Source organism: Drosophila willistoni, unplaced genomic scaffold (assembly GCF_018902025.1).
Source record: "Drosophila willistoni isolate 14030-0811.24 unplaced genomic scaffold, UCI_dwil_1.1 Seg634, whole genome shotgun sequence".
NCBI lineage: Eukaryota > Metazoa > Arthropoda > Insecta > Diptera > Drosophilidae > Drosophila > Drosophila willistoni.
This window is the reverse complement of record NW_025814552.1, coordinates 1-17,017: the sequence shown is the minus strand read 5'-3', so window position 1 is coordinate 17,017 and position 17,017 is coordinate 1. Positions and strand designations below refer to the sequence as shown.

At 41.7% G+C, this 17,017-nt stretch overlaps 2 pseudogenes; both read right to left on the bottom strand.

Annotated features, from left to right (window-relative positions):
* Positions 1 to 11,259: 11,259 nt before the first annotated feature.
* LOC124461763 lies at positions 11,260 to 13,517 on the bottom strand (annotated as a pseudogene).
* A 1,054-nt stretch (positions 13,518 to 14,571) lies between these two features.
* On the bottom strand, positions 14,572 to 15,073 carry LOC124461764 (annotated as a pseudogene).
* Positions 15,074 to 17,017: the final 1,944 nt, after the last annotated feature.

Sequence of the window (17,017 nt, the reverse complement as noted above, 5' to 3'; positions counted from 1 at the left end):
TGCACGTTTCCCGAAATTTGGAAAAAGCAGAACCTGGTGCTTATTCCGAAGCCGAACAAGCCGCTTGAAGATCCTTCTGGCTACCGACCACTCTGCATGCTTGACGCTGCGGCCAAAATGCTAGAGAAAATCATCAGCACAAGGCTGGAAGCCGCTATCTCACAGGCTGGAGACCTTTCGCCCATGCAATTTGGATTCAGAAAGGCCAAATCCACGCTGGATGCACTATCGACAGTAGTCGACATAGCGGAGAAGGCGATTGAAGGGCAACGGTGGAAAGGTGGCGGGAAAAAATACTGCACACCACACTCGACGTTAAAAACGCTTTTAATACGGCCAACTGGACAAAAATAATTGATGCACTTGGCAGATTCCAAGTACCGGAGAACCTCATATTCACCATAGAGGATTACTTCCGGAATCGCGTATTAAATTACGACACCCGAAATGGAGTACGATCCTATGAAATCAGGGGAGGCGTACCGCAGGGCTCAGTACTTGGCCCACTCCTGTGGAACGCCATGTATGATGGCATACTGCGCATAAATTTGCCCCCAGAATGCCACATAGTAGGATTTGCTGACGATGTAGCGCTAGTGGTCGTCGCAAAGCATTTACGTGAGGCGGAGGAGATAACGGTGGTGTCCATGGGAGCAGCAAAACAGTGGCTTTCTGATGCAGGGCTGACACTAGCGGACCACAAAACAGAGGCTGTCCTTGTAAGCAGCCGAAAGACGGTGGAAGTTGCCAAAATCGAACTGGAAACGCGTACCATACAATCTAGCAGATCGATAAGATACCTTGGTGTCTTACTGGACACAAGACTTTCTTTTAAGGAGCACCTGCAACATGTCAATACAAAGGCAGCAGAAACATGTAGAGCATTGAGTCGCATAATGATGAATGCAAGGGGCCCACGGCAAGCACAGAGAATGTTGCTTATGAACGTTGTCAAATCGACCATACTCTATGGTGCACCGGTATGGGCAGAAGCAATGCAGCGGAAAACGTACAGAAGAGGACTTGACTCTACATACCGTCTTGGCGCTCTGCGTGTTTGCCGTGGCTTCCGGACCATTTCCGATGACGCGGCGCTAGTCATTGCAGGGATGACACCGCTTGACATACTGGCAAAAGAGGCTCAAATGATCTTCCAGCAACGGCAGGGACAAGTATGGACCCCCACGACCAGGCGAACAATCATCAAAATGGCGAAAGAAGCCAGCGTGGCAGAATGGCAGCATCGATGGGCAGGCTCAACAAAAGGTCGGTAAACCCACAAGCTGATACCCGATATAAATGCTTGGATAAATAGGCGTCATGGCGAAGTCACCTATGAGCTTACGCAGTTCCTTAGTGGTCATGGCTGTTATAGGACATATCTGCACCGTTTTGGACACGAAACCAGTAATGAATGCACATGGTGCCAAAAAGATGTGGCGGAATCACCGGAACACATCATATTCGAGTGCCCAAGGTTCCAGGAAGAGCGACGGAATCTGGCGGTGGAAATGGGAGAGACACCCACAGTCGCCAATTTGACAAAAAACATGATGAGAACAAAACGGTCATGGTCAGCAGTGTGCAACTATGCATTCGTGACTATGAGCAAGCTGAGGCTCCTTGAGCGAGAACGTCACGCTGGAGGGCATAACTGATGCCCGCCATTATCCCTGCGACGCAATACCGCAAGGCAGTTCCGCAGGATTCGTATGGCAGCATTTTTTCTCTCTCCTAATCTCTGTACTCTTATTTCTACTTATATAACCTATGTTATCACCTGTCCTGTTTATTGTTAAAACTTGTACTACTCACTACACTACATCTTCACTTTTTAAATAAACGAATTTAAAAAAAAAAAAAAACACACACTCGCAAGACTCACACCTTTTCTTGGCACCGGTCTTGCATATCCTTTTTGGCATTTACTTTTAGCAAAAAAGAAAAACCATATTAAGACTATATGAAAATCATTCTCAACTCTCAAGGCTATGTCGAAGAAGCTGCAACTAAGCCTGAAAAACAAAAGAACTCGCGGGAAAAAAGGACCATAGCTGGAGTTTTTCTCTTTAGTGTCATTTTCTAACACTGGTTTAGCCACACACAAATAGAAAGAGTTAAAAATGGATGGGAATTTTGAAAGAAATGTGTCTTGTTTAGTGGAAATCTCCTGGCAAGTTGTAGTTTAACTTTTGAAGACCTTATAGACTTAATGGATCATATATTTATAGTCAAAGATATTGATATTTAACCTTTAGAAGGAATTTTATGCTTTACCAACACTGTCAGTAACAGAAATATTGCTTTAGAGCTAGTGAGTTCGAAGTGACATTTGATACTAAAAGAAAATAGTTCAAATTAATTGGCTTTCAGTTTTAAAGAGACTAAATTAGCTTATATTTTCAAAACTTCTCTGTCAGACAAATTGTTTATCCAAAATCAAAAAGTAAACTTTTATTTTATCTTGAACTAATCCGACATAGATAGGTGATTCAAGACAAAATTAATTTCGTTCTAGGTTTTTTGTTTTTTTCCTCCAAGTGTTTTTGGTTGCAGGTGTTTCTTGGGGTATCAGGGGTTAATGATAGTCAAACGAATGCGTGCCGGATGCTAAGCCTTTTGTTCCGATTCAAAGTCAATGATCTCTCTTATGCATTTATGCGAATAATTTGTATTCAGATATACATACATACATATATACTTTTATTTTTTGCCATGTTGCGTTTTGTTTTCTTTCAAAACTGAGTCAGAGGTATATTTTTGAAAACGAAAGGGAATGAGGGGAGAGGGAGGGGGATGGCTGGTGGTGTGTGTATTGAGGAAAAACATGTTGAAAACTTTTAAGCGGATTATAATTAATGCCGTCAGGCATTTTCTTTTCTTTTATCGTTTTCGTTTTACGCGTCTTAGCCCGCCCCCATACCAACAAATTGGCCCACACCTCTTTTTTGACCGAATGCTGCATTAAGCCAGCAGCTCCTCTATCCGAATCTAAAACAATCAAAATCTATAAAAGCCAGCCAGAAATCAAGAAATCTCCCTTATATAAATACGTATATATGACTTTATAGAAATCTGAGTTAGGCAGAGAAAAAGAGAGAGAGAGAGCGAAAGAAAGTTGTAAATATTAGTCAAAATAATCCTAATGAAATAAGCCTGGCCCATGGCGGTAATTTATTTGAACCCGTCTCTTCCTGTTTTCTTGTCTTTTGCTGCTCCTGTTGCCTGGCCTGCCATCTGCTTCGGAATTGGCAATTGTCTCAGCTTTTTGTATTTTTGGGTTGTGTAATAAATTCATTTTTTGTCTTTAGACATGTAAACTATGCATGGAATTGAGTGTGTGTATGTGTGTGTGTTTGTGTGTGTGTGTGGTGTGTCTTAGACTTAATCCTTTTTGTGGTTGATTTGGGACCATCATCAGGTGAGGCCAGAAAAACTCAACAGCCAAAGCAACGAACTGCCCAACCTCAGAGTCTCACAGCCCCTTCACTTTCTTTTTGACCCTCTTCTTCTCAGGCACTCCCTGCCCACCTCCTCCCTTGTCGCTCTGAATGGATTGTCTTAAGTGGTTCTAAGCTTTGTCTGTGAAGCAAACCAGAAAACATGTTAATGCAAGAAACAAGGAGCTGGGAGCTAGAAAACTGAACGTGGAAAGTCTTGGTCTCTAGTGGCATCAAGGCATTGCAGCACTTCATTAGTTTTGTATGAAGGACATACATATAGACGAGATGGCAGCATAGTCTGAAACAATAAAGAACTGCGCCACACGATAATTGAATGCAGGTCGTTGAGTTCGGTTCGGGTCGGTTGTCGAGTGAGCCGATTGAAGAGAGAAAAAGCCATTGCCAAATCCTTACAAAAGGGATTATGATGTGTATTTTTGGTCAAAGTGGCATACAGTTCTCTCTCTCTCTCTCTCACATCACTTTAACTCAACTCAAGAGGCAGTTACTTGAAAAGGATTTACCTATGTATGTGCTAGGCAAACTTATGCACCAAACAGTAAGGCAGAGAGAGAGAGAGAGAGAGAGAGAGATAGAGAGAGAGAGAGAGGGAAATGGAGAGTAAGACCTCTGCTTGTTTATAAACCCAAAGGATATACAAAAAATAAGGGATTTAAATGTCGATAATATGTCTGCAAACACACACACACACAAACAATTGCACTCACACACGCAGAACAAAACTCACAAAATGTTTGCACAAAATGTCAAAAATCAACATGAAATTGTTGAACTAGAAATAATCGCAGCCAAGAAAAAAAGAGGGGACAATCAGCAAAAAAAATGAAGAAAAGATGAAAAAATGAAATCAGTCCAAAAAAAGGAATTAATGCAATAAATGTAAACCAAGAACCACTGAAAGAACAGCAAAGAATTTAACCTCTAATGGCCCATGGCATATATGATGAATGTGATAAAAGTTTCTTAATTAATCAAAAATCTTTGTTTGAGCGGGGCTTCAGGTCAATCTTACTGATTTATTTGTAAGATTTTAAATCATAGGCAGCACAAAAGGTGAGCAGGTTGTCTGTATAGCTATTTCAAAAACCACCAAGTTCTATCATCAAAAGACTTCGCTAAAGAATCCACAATTGTAAATGCCATACCATATCTTCAACGCTAAAAGTAGTTGGGAATTCAAACTACATGAAGCGAAAAAAGAACGGCAAACCTTGCAACTGCAGATTCCACCTTTTTTATGGACATACCCATATGGACATTTTTTATGGCACCATCACAATTAGTGTAAAGGGCTTCGCCTTAACCAGTTGGTTAGTTAACCGTCGGGCCCAAATATTTTTGTTATAGTATATAGTACTATATTCAAAAAACATGGTTTACAGTATGTGTAATAAGGCGGGTCTTTCGTTTTTGGTGTTTGTCTACATTTCGACCTTTTTTTGAAGTTAATCAAAACTGGATTTTAAATTTAATATGATTTTAGCAAAATAAATAATTTTAAATATATAAATTTTATATTTAATGTATGTATTTTAAAACTTGTACTCAAAAATTGAAGAATTCATTAACTCTTGGGGATAGTTTCATTAATTAAACAATCAATCAGGGGGAATTTAGCCTTTTTCACCCCCCGTAGATCCGCTACTGACCTCTCTTAATTTGGATTACTAATCGTTGATTTTCATAACATTTGTAGTTTTTAGCTACTAAATCTATAAGACGAAATAAAAAGTACTTGGTTTTAGATATTTACTTTTCTTTTAACTTTTGACCAATATTTTAGGTAATACAATGTAGAAAACCAAATATAAAGATTAGATTAAGAATTAGAACGAAAAATTTCATTATAAACTTTCCTCAAATAAACTATAAAGTTTTTGGTTGAAATGAGAAAATCTATAAAATCGAGGCGTTAATTGAAACAAAAACTTTAGTAAGTTTGATGAAAAATATTTCAAATTACCCAAACTGTTAACCCAACGAAACTTTGTGTAAATCATTTCTATTGAATATATCATATCTTAAGAGTTCAAAACAAGTCTTGGGCTCAATCTTAGCCAAAAAGTAATAAAAGACTTTAAAATTTGTAAATTTTCAAAGCAAAAGTAGATTATTGCAACCAAATAGCAGATGATGCCAAAGCCAACTCTAACATATATACTGTACATGTATGTTATATGTATGTAAATATCTATCTGATTATTTGCATAATGCTATTAAGTTGGTCAATTGTTTTTATCCTTAAGATGCAGGCCACCCAGGCAGAGTAGATAGGTTACTTGGTTGGTTTCTCATTTCAATGAAATTGGCATCAAGTAACAAATTCTTTCACTATCATCATACAATCATAATCATCATCGTCTTGGCGACAAAAGCAACAACATTCCCTTGAGTACCGGTCGCCGGGGAATCGCCGGATTCCCCGGGACATGTCGCTTGTCCCCGGGACAAACTGGCGACACTCCCATTAAAAATGCGGCGACATTTAACATTGCATGTCCTAGCTTTCAAGACCGGAACGACAACCTAGCGACAGTTGTCGCTCCAGTCGCCAAGACAAATGTCCAAATGTCTTGCCGAACGCCGGGTCAAACAAGCATTGTGTCGCCGCTTTGTCGCTTTTGTCCCTCTAGTCCCGGCGACTAGACGGACAATTGTCGCTCAATGGTCCCGTGCACAAGATCATTGAGCGACATTTGTCGCTCCAGTCGCCGGCGACCAGAGCGACTAATATTTTGATTGTGTTGCATTTATGTATGTAGACACAGGGAGAGAGTGTTTTCCTACGTGTTCTGATTAACCTTTAAGGTTAAAGGTGTTTGGTGACATAAATAAATTTGTATTAGTGGCATGTATTAATGTATTAAAATATATATACATATAATTCATATAAATTATATTTGGTATTTAAATTTTACTGAATTAAGCAAAGGAATGAAACAGTTGTGTCTCTTCCCCTCAGTAACCGCTCTCTCGTAATAATTTCACACATCACGCATACGCAACATATATTCGCATACATTGTGTTGCGTATTTGTGTTACTCTCTCCCTTTGTGTTTTTTTTTTTTTTTTTTTTTTTTTTTTTTTCATTTAAACATTGCTAACATAATTACAAATAACATAACAAGGGAACAAACATACGAAGTCGGGCATAATGAAAAAAGGATTACGGTTACTGCGGGACGACTTGTCGGTATTGCTTCGCAGACCGTGTGCTTCTTTAATTCGCCGACCTTTCCCTCTCCAACTGCCTGAGTTTCTTCATCACGTGTGCGGCGAAGGCGGCGGCCGCCTGCCACACGTTAGAGTTTGCGACCATCATCCCGGCTAGGTTACACTGCGCCACCGGCTCGCCCATGACCCTCTCCAACCGGTGTCTTTCCTCGTCAAATCTTGGGCAGTGTTGCAGCACATGACTCGCATCTTCTATGATGCCAGCGCCGCACCATGTGCACTCGTCGAGACATCGTGGTGGAACCTCTTCAGGTAGCTCCTGAAGCACCCCGTGGCCGCTCATGAGCTGAGTAAGGTAGTAGTCAACCTCACCATGCTTCCTCGTTACCCATTGTGTGATGTCCGGGATTAGTGCATGGGTCCACCGTCCCTTGGCGAGGAGTCCCACCTCTCTTCCATCTGCGCATGGAGTGCTGCCATGCCATGAGTCGCGCCTGTCCTCTTGGTTGGGTTATGTTGCTGCCACTTGATTGCCTTGATGCTACCAAACGTGGCCGACGCAATTGCCGCACATTCATCGATGGGCATCATTCCAGCGATCACCAGAGCTGCGTCATCGGATATGGTGCGGAAAGCGCTACACACCTAATAGCACTTAGACGATGAGTCACTCGAGGCTCCTCCTGTAGCTCCTAACCTCCACACCTTTAATCCACGAAGGAACTGCGTACAGGCAGTGGATTTTACTAACGCTCGATAGTAGCAGGCGCCGTCCTTGCTTTGGGCCACGCGTATTCCAGCAATATACGGGCTAGGGACCGGGCCGACGCAGCTGGCCTTGCTACTGCAGTATTCTAAGTGCTCCTTGAAGGACAATCTAGTGTCAGCATGACACCTAGGTATTAATGGCACGGCTTGGATACCACGAGGGAGTCGACGCGCTTCCGGCTGCTAATGAGCACCGCCTCGGTCTTTTGCGCTGCCAATTTAAGCCCTGCGGCCGATAGCCAGTGGCCAACTTTGGCTATCGCCACGCTACAACGCTCTTCGGCGACGTGAAGGTCCTTCGCCGAAACCACCAGAGCGACATCGGCAGCAAACCCGACAATGTGTGTGTGCTGCTCGAACTCAAGGCGCAGACTCCGTCGTACATGGTGTTCCATAACAAGGGGCCCAGGACGGATCCTTGTGGAACACCAGCCGATACCCCTCTTTCTTCCAGGCCATCCTCCGTTAAGTATCGGATTCTCCTGTCGCGAAAGTAGCTCCGCACGCAGTCCATCAGGTAGCTCGGATATTGAATGTTGCCAACGCGTCCAGTATGCGATCCCACCTTGCTGAGTTAAACGCGTTCTTCACGTCGAGCGTCACCACGATACAGTATTCTTTACTGCCGCCTTTCCATCTAGAGCGTCGATTGCCTCAGCTGCCAAGTGAACCACACGGTTTATTGCGTCGATTGTGGATCTGGCCTTTCTGAATCCGAACTGGTGCTCGGATAAGCCCCCGCCTGCTAATATCGCCGACTCCAGTCTCGAGCAAAGCATCGACTCCAGCACCTTGCCAGCTGTATCCAACAGGCAAATGGCCTATACGAGGATGCCTCGTCTGGTGGTTTCCGGCTTGGGCAACAACACAAGGTTTGTAACTTCCAACCTGGTGGGAAAGACCCTTCTCTTATGCATTTTGAGTACAACTCCGTGAATACATGAGGGAGTATCGTTACTGCCAGTTTAAGTGCGATGTTGGGATAGAGTCGGGACCCGGGGCTTTATTTGGCTTTTGACGCTCACCGTCTCGATGACCTCAGCATGCGAGCATTGTTCCACTTGAAGGTGTGTCCCCAAGGGAGACACATGCGATAACTCCGGGGCGTCGGGAATAGGCTGCTGACGATGGAGCGTACAGTGGTTGGTCTGATGGCGATGACTGCCTGTTTCCGTGTACTCGTTTGACCACCGTCTGGTAGGCTTTGCCCCAAGGGTCTTGTTCTGCGAATCACATAGCTCGAGGAAACATTCACGCTTGCTATCCCTGATCGCCACCTTAAGGCTTTCCTCCGCCTTCTGTACTCCAGACGAGAGCCTCGAAGTTGAGCGAATGTCTTGCCCGCTGATAAAGCCGTCTCGCTCGAAGACAAGCCCTTCTGGCATCAGCGATTGCCTCGTTCCACCAGCAGACTGGGGTGTGGTGGCGCGAGAAGACCCTCGCTGGGCCATGCTGGCAACACACGCTTCATCGAGTCTAGCCTCTTCTGCGTTTGTGTTGGGGCACTCCGTGAGTCCTTCCAGGCTTTCAGCGAACAAAAGCGGGTTGAAAGCGTCCACCTTGAAGGATTTCCGAAGCGGTAACGTTCGCGCTGGCGGTGCCTGTTTCTGCCTACGAGAATGTCACTATTTCGTGGTCGCTGGCAGAGTATGCCATGCCTACGCTCCAAACAGCCGAAGCAGCAATACTGTCGCTGGCGTAGGAAAGATCCACCACCGATCCTGTGCCGCCCTTCGAAAGTGTGTTGTGTGCCGACGTTAAGCAGAGATATGCTTAAGTTGGCAAAACCTCACAGGAGCCCATTCTTGACTGCTTTGGGCATTTTGCTGAGCCCTTGGCTGCTCCACATCAGACGAGGTAGCTGCTGGTGCTGCATGGCTTGTTGCTGTGATCCAATTTGACTGGATTGGCTCTGCTGATGGAGCTGTTGCTGCCCCTGCTGGTACTGCCCCGTCTGAAGCCGTGTAGACGACTTCTGTGGGTGTTGGCGATTCTTCTGTTCGTCTTCTGCTGTGGCCTCGCTTGGGTGACGACCTGAGTCATCGAATGGTGACGTTTGACACAGCTTATCCCGCTTAGACGGTGAATTCACCAGCTCGGTTTGCTGTTGCCTACTCACCCGTTTAGGTGGAGACATGCTGCAAGTGGGACACGCCACTGGCAATTGCGAGATCGGCCCTTTGTCTTGAAAGCAAGGCGATCACTGCTACGTGCAGTTCTCGCAGCCGAGCAACCTTCTCCCTAAACTCGTTAGTGATGCTGCGGTTAATTTTGCCACTAGCATCCTTATCTCTGCTATAATGGGTAGCAATTGAGGCCAGAATATGGCCCATTTCCTCCAACTCGTTGCAAGTAGGCCGCACCTGCCCCACCTTGCTTTTTTTAATGCAGGCCCGTTATTGGCTGCCTCGCCATCGGTCCCCTCAGCCCCAACAGATGGGCTTCTAAGCCTTTTCGGCGTTGCCTCGTGAGCATCCACTACAAGGGCAGCGTCTGGTGTTGCCACAGGCACCGACGGGGCGGGTGCAAGAGGTCTTGCCACCTGCTGCCGCTGCGGTGGCGGCGTCCTCTTCATCATTATTGACTCGGCCGCGCGTTCTAGAGGCAATTTCCCTCGCAGGACAAGAATTTCCTCTTGCCGCAACGCTGGGAGTTATGCCGCTCCAACTCGGCGGCGACACAGCAATTGCCCCTATTGACGCAGCCCGACAATAGACAAGGAACAGTAAACAGAACTATGTATTCCAAGAAACTACTATGGAAAACAAATTACGGCCAGACTATACAAATTTAATTTCGTTTAAATAAATAAATAAATATGGAATAAATATGGAATAAAAAACGATATAGAGAAATTTCCAAAGGTGGGAGTCGAACCCAGGAATTTTGCACCAGCGGCTAAGACTCACACCCAACGCCAAGCAGACCGTTTGTCGCCGCGCCCTCAGAACTCTGTAGTATCCGAATGTCTGTTACGGCGAATAACAGAGACAGCCAGGAAGTATGCAGAAGAATTTATTAGGGGTAGAGCGTGGGTTACGATCAGCTGATTGAGGCGAGCCAGACAGGTGCTGGTAACTCAGCTGATTAGATTTATATCTATGTGTGGCAAACCTGGCAGCAGCTGGTATTTTTTCTGCACGTGCCAAAGGAGGACACAACACAGCTAATAAGCGTGAAAAAGTCCACCTCACCAATACCACTTGAGCTGCAAATGGGCGGGCAAAGAAAAAGGCCCCCGCTCCCCTCCGGCAGGCCCAGGAACACCGACCCAGCGACCGGGGGAAAAAAGACTGAAGATCGGAATCCCAGCAAGCAGCGACGGAACGGCAGACCAATGGGTATACGTGAGTAGACACTTGCACTTGACACCGGCGATACCAAAAGTTCCTAAATTTCAGGAGGGAAAACGTTCAAACTTGAAAAAACACAGACGAAGGCAAGTAACGCGTCCGCACTTTTCACTTTTTTTGTCATCTGTGTGTGTGTGTCTTCCCTTTGTGTGTGTGTTGTGTGTGTGTGTGTGTGTGTGTGTGTGTTTGCTTGGGTGTTTCGTATGTTTAATTACAACTGATGCTGATTGGGCATGCAGATCATGCTGACAATGTGTGCGAAAACTAATAATTATGTTTATCAACTTTGTAATTGTCACACCCGCTTGTACGCGATTGCAGTTTATGTTGTGCGCCCCAAAAAAAAATGTCTTACACAAAGTTTTAGATAGGCTTTAGTTAGTTAAACACACAGAAAAACTAACTAACTAACTAACATTCGCTACGTGCACACATCACATTTACTTATTGTCACCAAACTTAATGAAATCATTGTATAACAATCAATCAGGTTTCATTTTCATTTATTCACTTTCATTATAATACTAATCAGATCCATAGGTGATTTTGAACACTTTTTGGCATAGACTCTTGATATTCACCATCCATTCGATGCGTTAGTTTGTCATTCGAACTCGATGGAGTTAATATAATGTGTAGAATCTCGCCAAGTAAACCGCTTTCATGGCTCAAGGGAACAGCTGCATATTCACAAATCACTCGTAGCAAACAACTCCGTCCGGGTAGTCCCAAATTGTCCAATATCATCTCAATGCCACGATAAATAATCCAACGATATATCGCACCATAGTCAAACTGCTCATTTCCATTTGTCTCCTTCTCTCTGGCCGATACGGTCATCGGTTTGAGATAGACGAGCGTGATCTCTGTTGAATTGGTGGGCAGAAAGTACTCTGCTTTCAACACATAGCCAGATGTAACTGATTCGAAATGTAAACCATCAACAGGTATACCCATACCGCCAATAAATAGTAAACGTGTCGGTGTTTCTTTCTTCAAACTTGCGGCTTCTCGTTTTGTTTACTTTCATTTAAAATTCAGTTCAATTAGCACTCATGTGAGAAGTGCCCTGATCTAGTTAAATCAAAATTAGTCGTTAACTAAAGACCATAAAAACATTTAAATACAATACAAAAGAAGAATTGAAGCATGAATAAAGAACCTTTTTTTCGAAGAGAGAATAGCAAGGTAAAGGGAACTCTAATAGACTTTATAGGAATGAAGTATGAGGCTTTAGTTTTAAATTCTGTATACCAAAAGTAACGATCACTAAATAAACAACGTAAATTTCCATTAAAAAGCTAATGTCTTCACTTTCTTGGCACATTAAATGCAGATATTAAATTACGAAAGACAGTTTTGGTTTACTTTTTTCCTCATTGTTTAAGAATAAACATCGTGTTCATCTGAAGCGGCTTCACCAAATCAGATGCACTAAAGAAAATATAATACAACTGTACTTTGGCACGTTTGTGGTTGTTTAACTAACCTAGTATATGACTAGAATTACAATCAGAATTACAATTGGAAATGATTCTGCGAGCTTACGAATACCTCACGGCTTAGATTAATTCTTTGAATTGAACTTAGTACATTTTTTAAGCCTCTTATGAACATAAAAAAAATATATTTAATGTAGTTGGATTGTTATAATTAATTCAATAGACAGAAAAGATTTTCAGATTAAAGAAGGAGAGTTCTGATTTCAAGTGTCATTTAAGTACTTAACAAGTTGTTAAAAAAAAAGTCAAAACGACAGGAAAATGTTATTTAAAAGCTACTATTAGCAAAGAAATACATATAGTTTTTATATGAAAAGTGCCCCTTTTAGGTGGGTCTTAGACTAGAAACCTTATAATATTGAGTTCACCTATTCATTAAAGTCATAAGCTTAAAACGAACTTCATAATATATAGACAAATTTCATGCTTCGATTAAATATTTCGTAACAAAATTTTTACCTTATTAACATTGGCTTGAAGATGAAGCTTATTTCTACAGAAATTCAAGTACTTATAGCTAACAGCATTCAATATTAGATACAATAACATTTTGTGTCCAAAACAAATAAGTGAAATCAATTTACAAAGTACAAACAAATTGACCCAAAAATTTCAATCTAATTATGCATGGTCACTATGCGGATCACTTTTGCCGAAAATTCAAATAAACAAAAGCCTTATATGCAAAAATGAAAACATAAAGAATACAGAGGAAAGAACAAAAAGGTTCAGTTGAAACACACGTGCCTATCCGGAGTGTGTGTGTGCGTGTGTGTGGAAGGGAATTGACAATTGTGAGCCAAAGAGACAAAGAGTGAAAGTGGATTGAAGTGGCAATCAAATAATGTTAGGCCTTTCGACCTTGTGTGAGGCCAAACAAAATTGGCTTAGTTTTAAGTGTATGCCACCCCGCTGAGGGTGTGTGTGTGTGTGTGTGTGTGTGTGTGTGTGTGTGTGAATGAGTGTGTCCAAGGTTCCGGTTTTATACAAGACTTTATCATTGAATTTTATGCCACAATCCTTTTTATATACGTTTTTTTTTTTGCTTTAGTAAATTCATTTATTTCAATTGTTGTTGAAGCATCTGCCCCATGAGCTGCTACAGATGCCGCCGTTGCCGTTGCCGTTGCCGCCAACAAAGACCGTAATCTCTACTCACTATACCGGCTTATACCCAAGATTTCACTATGCAAAGTGGCTAAACTGTTATGCCTAATTATATTAGACATTTACCACTGTACATATTAACTCCCATTTCTTGCCCATTTCTAACCAATTGTCGGAATCGCTGAGGGCGTTTCTCTGTCTGCATAGCTTGTGCAACTTTCAAAATGGGGCCAAAGTTTGTCTACATTCGTTTCATTTTATAACCCAAAACAACTGCAACAACAACAACAACAACAACAGCAACCGAATACGTATAATAAATAAAACAAAACAAAAGTTTTTCAACTTTTTGCCGCCTTTTTTGTTTAGCATTTGAGCGTGGGTTACGATCAGCTGATTGAGGCGAGCCAGACAGGTGCTGGTAACTCAGCTGATTAGATTTATATCTATGTGTGGCAAACCTGGCAGCAGCTGGTATTTTTTCTGCACGTGCCAAAGGAGGACACAACACAGCTAATAAGCGTGAAAAAGTCCACCTCACCAATACCACTTGAGCTGCAAATGGGCGGGCAAAGAAAAAGGCCCCCCGCTCCCCTCCGGCAGGCCCAGGAACACCGACCCAGCGACCGGGGGAAAAAAGACTGAAGATCGGAATCCCAGCAAGCAGCGACGGAACGGCAGACCAATGGGTATACGTGAGTAGACACTTGCACTTGACACCGGCGATACCAAAAGTTCCTAAATTTCAGGAGGGAAAACGTTCAAACTTGAAAAAAAAACAGACGAAGGCAAGTAAACGCGCCCGCACTTTTCACTTTTTTTGTCATCTGTGTGTGTGTGTCTCTCCCTTTGTGTGTGTGTGTGTGTGTGTGTGTGTGTGTGTGTGTGTTTGCTTGGGTTTTCGTATGTTTAATTACAACTGATGCTGATTGGGCATGCAGATCATGCTGACAATGTGTGCGAAAACTAATAATTATGTTTATCAACTTTGTAATTGTCACACCCGCTTGTACGCGATTGCAGTTTATGTTGTGCGCCCCAAAAAAAAATGTCTTACACAAAGTTTTAGATAGGCTTTAGTTAGTTAAACACACAGAAAAACTAACTAACTAACTAACATTCGCTACGTGCACACATCACATTTACTTATTGTCACCAAACTTAATGAAATCATTGTATAACAATCAATCAGGTTTCATTTTTCATTTATTCACTTTCATTATAATAATCAGATCCATAGGTGATTTTGAACACTTTTTGGCATAGACTCTTGATATTCACCATCCATTCGATGCGTTAGTTTGTCATTCGAACTCGATGGAGTTAATATAATGTGTAGAATCTCGCCAAGTAAACCGCTTTCATGGCTCAAGAGAACAGCTGCATATTCACAAATCACTCGTAGCAAACAACTCCGTCCGGGTAGTCCAAATTGTCCAATATCATCTCAATGCCACGATAAATAATCCAACGATATATCGCACCATAGTCAAACTGCTCATTTCCATTTGTCTCCTTCTCTCTGGCCGATACGGTCATCGGTTTGAGATAGACGAGCGTGATCTCTGTTGAATTGGTGGGCAGAAAGTACCTGCTTTCAACACATAGCCAGATGTAACTGATTCGAAATGTAAACCATCAACAGGTATACCATACCGCCAATAAATAGTAAACGTGTCGGTGTTTCTTTCTTCAAACTTGCGGCTTCTCGTTTTGTTTACTTTCATTTAAAATTCAGTTCAATTAGCACTCATGTGAGAAGTGCCCTGATCTAGTTAAATCAAAATTAGTCGTTAACTAAAGACCATAAAAACATTTAAATACAATACAAAAGAAGAATTGAAGCATGAATAAAGAACCTTTTTTCGAAGAGAGAATAGCAAGGTAAAGGGAACTCTAATAGACTTTATAGGAATGAAGTATGAGGCTTTAGTTTTAAATTCTGTATACCAAAAGTAACGATCACTAAATAAACAACGTAAATTTCCATTAAAAAGCTAATGTCTTCACTTTCTTGGCACATTAAATGCAGATATTAAATTACGAAAGACAGTTTTGGTTTACTTTTTCCTCATTGTTTAAGAATAAACATCGTGTTCATCTGAAGCGGCTTCACCAAATCAGATGCACTAAAGAAAATATAATACAACTGTACTTTGGCACGTTTGTGGTTGTTTAACTAACCTAGTAATATGACTAGAATTACAATCAGAATTACAATTGGAAATGATTCTGCGAACTTACGAATACCTCACGGCTTAGATTAATTCTTTGAATTGAACTTAGTACATTTTTTAAGCCTCTTATGAACATAAAAAAAATATATTTAATGTAGTTGGATTGTTATGATTAATTCAATAGACAGAAAAGATTTTCAGATTAAAGAAGGAGAGTTCTGATTTCAAGTGTCATTTAAGTACTTAACAAGTTGTTAAAAAAAAAAGTCAAAACGACAGGAAAATGTTATTTAAAAGCTACTATTAGCAAAGAAATACATATAGTTTTTATATGAAAAGTGCCCCTTTTAGGTGGGTCTTAGACTAGAAACCCTTATAATATTGAGTTCACCTATTCATTAAAGTCATAAGCTTAAAACGAACTTCATAATATATAGACAAATTTCATGCTTCGATTAAATATTTCGTAACAAAATTTTTACCTTATTAACATTGGCTTGAAGATGAAGCTTATTTCTACAGAAATTCAAGTACTTATAGCTAACAGCATTCAATATTAGATACAATAACATTTTGTGTCCAAAACAAATAAGTGAAATCAATTTACAAAGTACAAACAATTTGACCCAAAAATTTCAATCTAATTATGCATGGTCACTATGCGGATCACTTTTGCCGAAAATTCAAATAAACAAAAGCCTTATATGCAAAAATGAAAACATAAAGAATACAGAGGAAAGAACAAAAAGGTTCAGTTGAAACACAAGTGCCTATCCGGAGTGTGTGTGTGCGTGTGTGTGGAAGGGAATTGACAATTGTGAGCCAAAGAGACAAAGAGTGAAAGTGGATTGAAGTGGCAATCAAATAATGTTAGGCCTTTCGACCTTTTCCAAATGAGATGAAACTAAAAGACCAAACAAAACCGAAAAGCAACTGCCGGCAGTATTAAAATATTTAAAATACACCAATGTATCCCCTTGTGTGTGTGCTTATTTGTGTGTAGATGTATGGGTGTGGGGTACATAAAGAACAGCTGTGTCCAAGAGAACGGAAAGGATACTAGGGCAATGAAAGGTACCCTTAACTTGGCTTTACCGTGTTTAATTGAGTTTGAAATAGCTGCCAGATTTTTTTTCTCCTCTCCCGACATTCTCCCGCCTAGTTTGTGTGAGGCCAAACAAAATTGGCTTAGTTTTAAGTGTATGCCACCCCGCTGAGGGTGTGTGTGTGTGTGTGTGTGTGTGTGTGTGTGTGAATGAGTGTGTCCAAGGTTCCGGTTTTATACAAGACTTTATCATTGAATTTATGCCACAATCCTTTTTTATATACGTTTTTTTTTTGCTTTAGTAAATTCATTTATTTCAATTGTTGTTGAAGCATCTGCCCCCATGAGCTGCTACAGATGCCGCCGTTGCCGTTGCCGTTGCGCCAACAAAGACCGTAATCCTACTCACTATACCGGCTTATACCC